We start from the raw sequence: 9,268 nt of genomic DNA, 5'->3' as shown, positions 1-9,268 counted from the left end.
CTTGGATTTTTCTTTTGGGGAAGGTTTGGATAACAAATTCAATTTCTTTACCTGTGTTTCTTTTTAACAAGAAGGCCCATGGCAAGTACTTCCACATCTGTCTCCATGGTCAAATCTCGGTCACGAGCTCAGCCCCAGCCAACCGCAGGCAGGGAGATGGCTCTGTCATGATTGGTTTAGACAAGTCAGGATTTACCCCTGAACCAGGGCATCTCCTCCGATGGTGGAACCCAAACAGAGTTCTGTTGGCACAGAAGTGGGAAATAAGGATTATGCAGGCAGCCCAGTGTCTGCTATGGAATGGGAAGGGGAAAAGGAAGAAAATTTGAAAGACTGAGGAATTACCCAAAAGACTAAGTTACATCCAGAGAGACCGTCACCATTACAGAGCAAGTGTGCTCTGTTCCCTTCAGGAGGAATGGGGCTCAGAGCAGGACGAGCTTGGATTCGAGGACACTTGACCTGCCATCCATCGTTCAGGAATGAATTCTGGACTCTCGGGGCTCACAGTCTCAAGGGAAATAATCGGCCTAGCTGCCTGTGTGCTAGTTCGCTTCTACCCTGTTTGGTTTCAGAAAGAATTTAGGATGCACTCGTCAACGTGGGCCAGGCTGTGCTGCAATAACCACCGAAACCTCAGCGGCTTAACACAACAACGTTGATTTCTCACTGCTCATCCCACACACCCATCTTCAGTCGAGGGGCTCTGCTCCATCTCACCTCCCTCCAAGGCTTAGGCTGATGGAGCCTCCACCATCTGGAACCACCACTATGGCCCTTAGAGGCCTCTGCCCAAAAGTGACACATATGCTTCCGCCAACAGTTCATTAACCAGATAAGTCACATGGCCAAAGCTTTCCTCAGGAGGCCGGAGGTGAAAGCTCCCCATGGGCCTGAAAGGAGAGGAATGAGATGTGTCAGTGAACAATTGGAATGACCACCCTCGGCGGTGTGTCTCCTCTCACAGGAAAGACAGAGCACCTGTTTGGCAGCACGGCTTAATCTCATGTAGCCTTTGAATGACTGAGCTCAGCCAAAACCCGCCCAATCAAGCAATCAGTCAGGAGACATGTGGGTCCCCAGAGAGCCTGGCCTGTCAGTAACACCCACGCTGCACTAAAGTCCTTGTGTGCCTCACCTTCCACACCCTTCCCCCTGGGTTCTTCCCATTCAGGGCTGAGTCTGTCAACTGATAAGACCTAGTGTTTTGGTCCTGGACTTTGATAAATAATTATTTTAGAGTTGAGTTATTGCTGAGTCAAGAGTCTGGGCTAGTCTAAAAGATAAAGGGAAGCCCGTAGTCAGGCCCAAGGCCAGAGCAAAGTCACTTGGAGTGGTGTGGGAGGGAGTGTTTGGGGGTGACTTCCAGCTGAGCAGAAGGAATCACTTTTGGGAGAGACATTCACAAGCTGGGTTATGGGGGAGAGGGGGAGGGAATGCAAGTTCAGGCAGTTAGGTTCAATGACTATCTCAGGGCCAGACCCCATTGCTGGGTGCTTCACCATCTCTGCCTCGTTGGGGCCTCTCAGAAATCCCAAACTCCCAAGAACCAGGTTCAGAGATGTGCACAGTCAGAGAGTGGGCAGAGTGGAACTAGACTACAGGCCATGTCCAAACCCAGTGCCCCTTCCACCATGCCAGCCAGTCAGAGGGCCAAGGGCACCTGGTCGAAAGGAACGCTAGGAGTTGCAAGCTCCAGCGGGGAAGGTGGGCCCGCACTCCAGGGCTGCAGCAGAGTTCTGTGCACCTGCACCTGTGCAAAATCTACCCAGGATGGTCTCCTAGAGGGGCTGGAATAAAAAGTGAGTGGGAGCAAGAGGGTCTGAAGAGGTGCACATGACCTCAGAACCCCATCTAAGAAAGGGACCTAAAGGAAACAGAGGACCCTAAGGAAACCACCCATACTATTACTGTTACTGCCAAAAGGGGTCCTTTACTTGCTGCAAAGACAAGCCAACAGTCAAGAGGCAAGGTGGTAGGAGAGAAAGGGTCTTTTTATTACAGCTTGCTAGCAAGGGGGAAGATGGTGGACTAGCGTCCTAAAGAACCATCTTAAAACTAAAACATTTTGAAGCAGTTATAGGGCAAATGGGCTGAAAATGGGGTCTCAGAATGTTGACCATCTGGTGTTGTAGTCCTTGAGATGCCAGATCATCCCTTTGTCTTGTCACAAGTGACAGATACCAGTGGAGGGCTCTTTTCCGGAGGTTGTCACACCCCTGGGAAAACTTAAAGAACAAAGTTATTGCCTTATCACAATAGGAAGGTCTGCGTATAAGCCAAGGCTACGAAAATAGCAGAGCATGCATATTTCTCACAAGCAGCACAAGAACTGGAAGCATGGTCTCAAAGAGATACTTGTACGCCCATGTCCATAGCAGCAGTATTCACAGTAGCCAAAGCATGGAAGCAACTGATGTGTCCATTGACAGATGAATGGATAAACAAAATGTGGTGTAGCCATACAATGGAATATTATTCAGCCCTAAAAAAAAGGGGTCTGGAAATTCTAACACATGCTACAACATAGATGAACCTTGAGGATATTATGCTAAGAGAAATCAGCTGGTCACAAAAGGACAAATACTGTATGATTCCACTTATATGAGGTACTTAGTCAAATTCATAGAAACAGAAAGTAGAATGGTGGTTACTAGGGGCTGAAGGGAGGGAGAAATGGGAAGCTGTTGTTTACTGGATACAGAATTTCAGTTTTGCAAGATGGTTCTTGCAAACCAAATTCTGGTTTTTTATTACCAAGTTCCAGAAAAGTGTTCGGGAGGTAGAAGGTGGTGATGGCTGCACAACAGTGTCAGTGTACTTAATGCCACTGAACCGGACACTTAAAAATGGTTAAGATGGTAAATTTTATGTGTATTTCATCACAACTTTTTTTTTTGAGGAAGATTAGCCCTGAGCTAACATCCGCTGCCAATCCTCCTCTTTTTGCTGAGGAAGACTGGCCCTGAGCTAACATCTGTGCCCATCTTCCTCTACTTTATATGTAGGACGCCTGCCACAGCATGGCTTGCCAAGCGGTGCCATGTCCGCACCTGGGATCCAAACCGGTGAACCCCAGGCCGCTGAATTGGAACGTGTGCACTTAACTGCTGCGCCACGTGGCCGCCCTCTCTAATTTCTAATTAAATCTCTTTAATGGTTAAAAGGAAAATTGAAGCTTCCTTTTTTTCTCTCCTTTTGAAAAAATTTTATTACAGAAAATATCAACCATATACAAAACTAGAGTGAATACTCTAAGGAACCCTCATGTACCCATCACCCACCTTCTATAAATAACTTCTTATGACCAAACCTTTTTCATCTATACTCCCACCCACTACCCCCACCCACATCCTAGAATATTTGGAAGCAAATTTCCAGACATCTTGAAGCTGGGTACCTGAGAGTTACTGTACATATTCAATAAGAACATGATTACCTTTTGAACTTATTCCCAACACAGACATAGTTGAAGACAAGTTAATCTTGTCAATTTGCTGTTTTCTTGTTTTACCTGAGCGGTAACTCAAGGGTCACAAGGATTTATGAGCTTGTTTTATAGAAGGAAAAGAACACCTTCAAGGAAGTTATGATCACCAGATAACCAGCCCCCAGCATTGCCCAAGGGCTTATCTGGATTGAAAGACACACAGATTATCCCTTTGTTTCTCCGAAACTCCTCCTGCCAAGCCCTCGGCTCTATAAAACTCTGCTTTCTTCTATTGTTAAGGCAGATTTGAGAGAACCTAGCCTCCTGCCTTCTCGTTTTGGCCAATTGAATAAACCTTCGTCCATCTCCAAGCAGCCTGTCTCACTGATGGGCTTACTGTGCAGGGGCACACGAACTTGAGATTAAGAGGTTGGTATCAATCTTATCATTTTATCTGTAAATATTCACACTCTCTAAAAGATGAGGACTAAAAAAATAATAACCCTATATAACATGCTCAAATATTCAGTCCATTTTCATCTTTCCTTGACTGTCTTGTGCTGTCTTTCTTGGTAGTACGTATTATATTTTAGTTTGTTTGTTTGAAAATCAGGAGCCAAATAATGTCCACATTCTGTGACTGGTTGATACGTCTCTTAAGTCTCTTCACAGATCTGCTCAAGTCTTGAGGCTCCAGGGCCCACTCCCCCATCTGTCTTTCACTTCTCAGGCCACACCCAAGCCATTGACTGGCCTTGTACTTTCTCTCTGTGGAGTTGTGGGACGATGCTGGTGTAGCCCCAGGACACGGATCTCGAGAGTCCATGACCAGCCCCAGTCCCAGCCCCTGTTGAGCACACAGAGGCCCTGTGACCCCACTTCCCTTACTTCAATTCGGCAGTAGCTGATTAGAGCTAGGTTGGACACGGACCAGTTTAAAACGGATTGAATATTTGATGATATTACAGTATTGTTAAATTTTTGTAGGTGCAATATATTAGGAGGGGACAGAAAGCTGCAGACATGCTATTGGTGGTGGCTCCCAAGGGGGCAGGGGCCAAGCCTCCTGCTCTGTAGCTCCAGGGGCAGCCAAGGCCAGTCCCAGCCCTACGCCACTCCTGCTCCCAGGGTCCCATGAGAGACCCCCTCCCTCCCGGTTGGCACTGTTCCCGGTGACCAAGCAGGCTCTGTGAGCCTTTGGTCCCTGCCCAGTCCCCTCTGGTCACCATAGACTTCTATGGTAATCCTGTCCCACACGTGTGCAGAGGCCCATGGGACACCGCAGACACAGGCTTCTGAGTGATTGAGTCCCCATGCTAGACATGGCTGAGAATCATCAGCAGGCAAGGCAGTACACAGACGGCCTCCCAGACTGACCAGGCGAGGGGGTCAGTCATGGCAGGAGTGGTCCCAGGAGCATGAGGTGAGAGAGGAGACATACGTGTGCTGGAACTGACGGGACAGGCAGGGACAAGGGTAAAGTGATGATGGGAGGTGTTCAGAGCTAAGTCAGATGGGGCTAGAAAAGTAGAAAATGGGGCAAGGCTGGGAACACTTTGCTCCTGGCTAGACATGGGGCAAGCAGGTGGTTTTCTGGAAAACACCCCCAGCCAGGTATGACTAGACAGCCGGGGTGCCCTACGAAAGGCAGGAGGGCACAGCCCCCCATCTTAGCGAATGCAAAGACAATGCACTAGCCCTCCGGACACGTGATCATCACCTGCACGCGCTAGGCAGTCACAGCTGCTCTTCTCCCTTTATCCTACCCGTGTTCTCACCAGCACTTCTGTCCCAGGATTTGCAGGCTGTTTCCCAGACAGACACTGTTTTTCAGATATAGTTTGCTTTTTCTCTTAATAGCTGTGCTGCTGTTTTTTTTTAAAGATTTTATTTTTCCTTTTTCTCCCAAAGCCCCCAGTACATAGTTGTGTATTTTTAGTTGTGGGTCCTTCTAGTTGTGGCATGTGGGATGCCACCTCAGCATGGCCTGACGAGTGGCGCCATGTCCGCACCCAGGATTTGAACCGGCAAAACCCTGGGCCCCACAGCGGAGCGCCTGAACTTGACCACTCAGCCCCGGGCCTGGCCCTGCTGTGCTGCTTCTTACACTCCTCTAGCTAATATTCCATTCTGGACCGCAATCTCTACACGGTCACCACTGGCCATGTCTTCTTCATTTTTTTATTGTGGTAAAATACACACGACATAAAATTTACCATCTCAACCATTTTTAAGTGTACAGTTCAGTGGTATTAAACACATTCACATTGTTGTGCAGCCATTCCCATACCTCTTTTCATCTTGTAAAACTGAAACCACTGACCATTTTTACTGGCCCATGTTACAGTCCCAGCTGCCATCCATCACCTGGGTGATGGGGTGGGTTGAGGAGCAGAGCACCCTGGCTTCAGGTAGAGGTCCTGCTCTCATCACTTACTGCTTGCTGAGCCTGCTTTCAGTTCCGGGTATGGGGTGAATGTGCTCCCCCAAATTCATATGTCAAAACCCTACCCCTCAATGTGATGCTGTTAGGAGGTGGGGCCTTTGGGAGGTGATGAGGATTAGATGAGGTCATGATGGGGAGCCCTCACGATGGGATTAGTGCCCTTATAGGAGTCACAAGAGAGCTTGCTTCCCCACTCTACTCTCTGCCATGAGGAGACCATGACAAGTTGGCCCTCACCTGACCATGCTGGGACCCTGTTCTCAGACTTCCAGCCTCCAGAACTGTGAGTAACAAATTTCTATTCATACGTAAGCCAGACAATCTATGGTATTTTGTTATAGTGGCTGGAAATAAGCACCCCAAAGGCCTGAACTTGCTCAGTCATTGACCATTCATTTCTCTGCATGCTGTGCCTCAGCATCCGGTACTGCCCAGTCTCCTTGTTAGTATTTGTGGCTGGTACACATTCTCTGGCATGCAAAGAAAAGCAGTTTTTAAAGGTTTTTCTATCACTCAATTTGTCAGTCAAACCTGCCGCTTCAGTGCAATGGTAGATGATTCCCCACCATTTGGAGTTTTCTCTACCTACCTTTCCTAGGGTGTGTCTAAATACTGACCTAATACTAAGGCTTTTATTTTTTTCTGAGGAAGATTCGGCCTGAGCTAACATCTGTGCCAATCTTCCCCTATTTTTTTAGTATGTGGGCCGCCAGCACAGCATGACTGCTAACAGAGCAGTGCAGGTCCGCACCTAGGAACCGAACTTGAGCCGCCGAAGCAGAGTGCACCAAAGTTAACCACAAGGCCAGTGGGGCCGGCCTGTAAGGCATTTTAATAGCGAGATTGTCAGATCTCTGCTGCTTGTCTCTCCTCCTTGTTCCTTGACCCTTTCTACCACTTACCCCTGCCTCCCTTGGCCACCCATTTATTTTCCCCTTATCAACACCATGGCCTATTCTCATCATTGCACAAGTCTCTGAGAAGCAAGGACCCCCTAGTTACCACTGCAGTCTTGCTGCAAAGTATGGTAAGAATGCCCTCCTGGCCTCTGATGGGTAAATATCACCATCTGGAATGGTTAAATGCCATCCCAGAATTCCATCATCCCCAATGACACTAGAAGCCCAGTTTCATGGCAACATCTCCTGCTGTCAGCCCTGGACTACAAGTGACAGCCACCAACAGCTTCTCAGTGACACATTGCTCCCTGTACTGCCTTAGCAAAGGGAGCATCCTCTGGGCAGCTCCCAGAGAACATGGTCAATGGCAGGTCTTCTGGTCTCACGTAATAAACCCATTCTAACATTCCCACTTCCCTGAGCCTTCAGACACCTTCTTTAAAACTCAGCCAAGGCAGTTCTGGCATTTCCACTTCATTGACTGTAGGCCACCATCGTGTCCAAGCTTGTGGAGTCATCCAGTAGTACATGAGGAAAAGCTCTGGGTGCTCTGGGCAGGACTTTAAGTCTGGAATCATGGGAAATGCTCCCATGTCAATCAACTCCCTACCCAGTCTTACATATCTCACGCCATGTGGTACTCTCAAGATCCACTCCCACGTGTGTTCCCCCTGGTCCTACTAGACGTGGGTTAAACATGGGTGATCAAGCTGTTTCCTCCTAGAGGAGGGGCTATGCTTCACTGTTGGGCTATGCTAAGAACCCATCCTAGTTATTGGTCTGGAGGCAATGAGAGGTGGACCTTGAGAAGGATTAGCATCTTTTATAAGACATTCACCTCAGGTGAGATCTTTGCATTGCCTCCAGGCAAAATGAGGCTGTTCTCTATCAAGGGGAAGGAGGCAGCTACTGCCGGTCAGGAGGATTCAAGGGTTCTGGGGCCCAAGGTTCTTAGGTATATCCACCCAAACATCCCCATGCCAGGCCTTGGGTCCCATTCCTTCCCTTCAAAAGCCCCACCTTTAGTATAAGAAAACTATGGAGAAAACTATGGAGGACATATGGGTCTTGTCTGCAGCTCTGCTGCCCTTAAGATGAAATTCTGGGCCTTGTTTTCAGCATGCTCTGCCTCCTGGCCACAGAAGTGAGCATGACTGTACATGCTGTCCTGGGAGACCTTCTGGCTTTCACCTCACGCCGAGTTGAGCAGACCAACCTGAATCTTTCATTCTTTCTTCAAAGCTTCTAAGGCAGTTTAGAAAAGCCAACAACCTCCATAATCCTTGTAATTACAGCTTCCTCCACATCTTTCAAGTGCCAAAGCTGCTACATGAGCCAAGTTTTCTCTTCAACTTCTCTCTCCTTCCAATCTACCAAAGGTAAGAGTCTTATACTTGGACACTAAGGGTCATCACCACCCCCCACCAACAGTGGTGAGAGGTCTTGTTGCCTTCCGAAAGGTGGGTGGTCCAGTTCTAGATTTCTATCCTTATGGTCTGCCTTCTAATGCTACTTCCTACTACCTGCCTGAGCTTGAATCCCCATAAGAGCAGAGCATGAGTCTAGAACTTGGGTGTAGTTTATTTGATAGATGATTCCAGGGAAAGAGAGGCAGGAAGGGAGGAGAATGACACAGGATAGAAGGAAAATTCAACCAAGTGTGTTTTGGCTTCTGTCCCTTACTGGTGGAAGGGTGCCCCAGAAGGCATTAACTCTCCCGCACTCCCAGACTATGCCTGTGGGTTGAGAGAGCTCCTGAGGCATAGGAGAAAGCTCTGAAGCAGAAAAGCAGAGAAACCCACAGTGGATACTTGAAATGAGGCACTGACAGTGTACACAGTAGCTGTGTCACCATAGCTGTGGCTAAAATCATAGGTGGGATGATCAGATGTAACCAAAAGTTCCAAAAGCATCCGGTGCCTCCTAGGGGACCAGAAACCTGCGACAATGCCACAAGCCAAACAACCTCTGCTCCCTGAGATTTAGGAGGCCCTCTCTTGCTCACCTTCATTCTAGAAATATCTGGAGAGGGCCTAACAAGTGCTAAAAACATTTCTACACTGAGAAACGAGAGAACAGAATAAAAGGCCCTATGAAGTTCACAATCTAGAAGTGAGGAGACTGAAAATAAATAAAGCACATAGCAAGTCAAATGGTGACAGACGGTAGAAAACAAAGCAGGATAGAAGTTGTGCTGGTTTGGTTGGGGGTGTGGAAAAGGCATGCTCTGAAATAGTCATGAGGGAAAACCTCACTGAAAGGTGACATTTAGCAAACAGCTGAAGGAAGTGAGAGTGAGTAAAATCAGCAAGACACTGAGAAGGAGCAACTGTGAGGTAGGAGGGAAATCAGAAGAGTGTGGTGCCCTAGAAGCCAAGAGAAGACGGTGTTTCGAGGAGGAGCAGGGGTCAATTGCATGGAATGCTGCTGATGGGCCAAGGTGAGGATGGAGAATTAGCCAAATGCCTTAACAACATTGAAGGTGAATGGCAT

This window comes from Equus quagga, chromosome 7 (genome assembly GCF_021613505.1).
Source record: "Equus quagga isolate Etosha38 chromosome 7, UCLA_HA_Equagga_1.0, whole genome shotgun sequence".
Taxonomy (NCBI): Eukaryota; Metazoa; Chordata; class Mammalia; order Perissodactyla; family Equidae; genus Equus; species Equus quagga.
Note: the sequence above shows the minus strand (reverse complement) of the source record.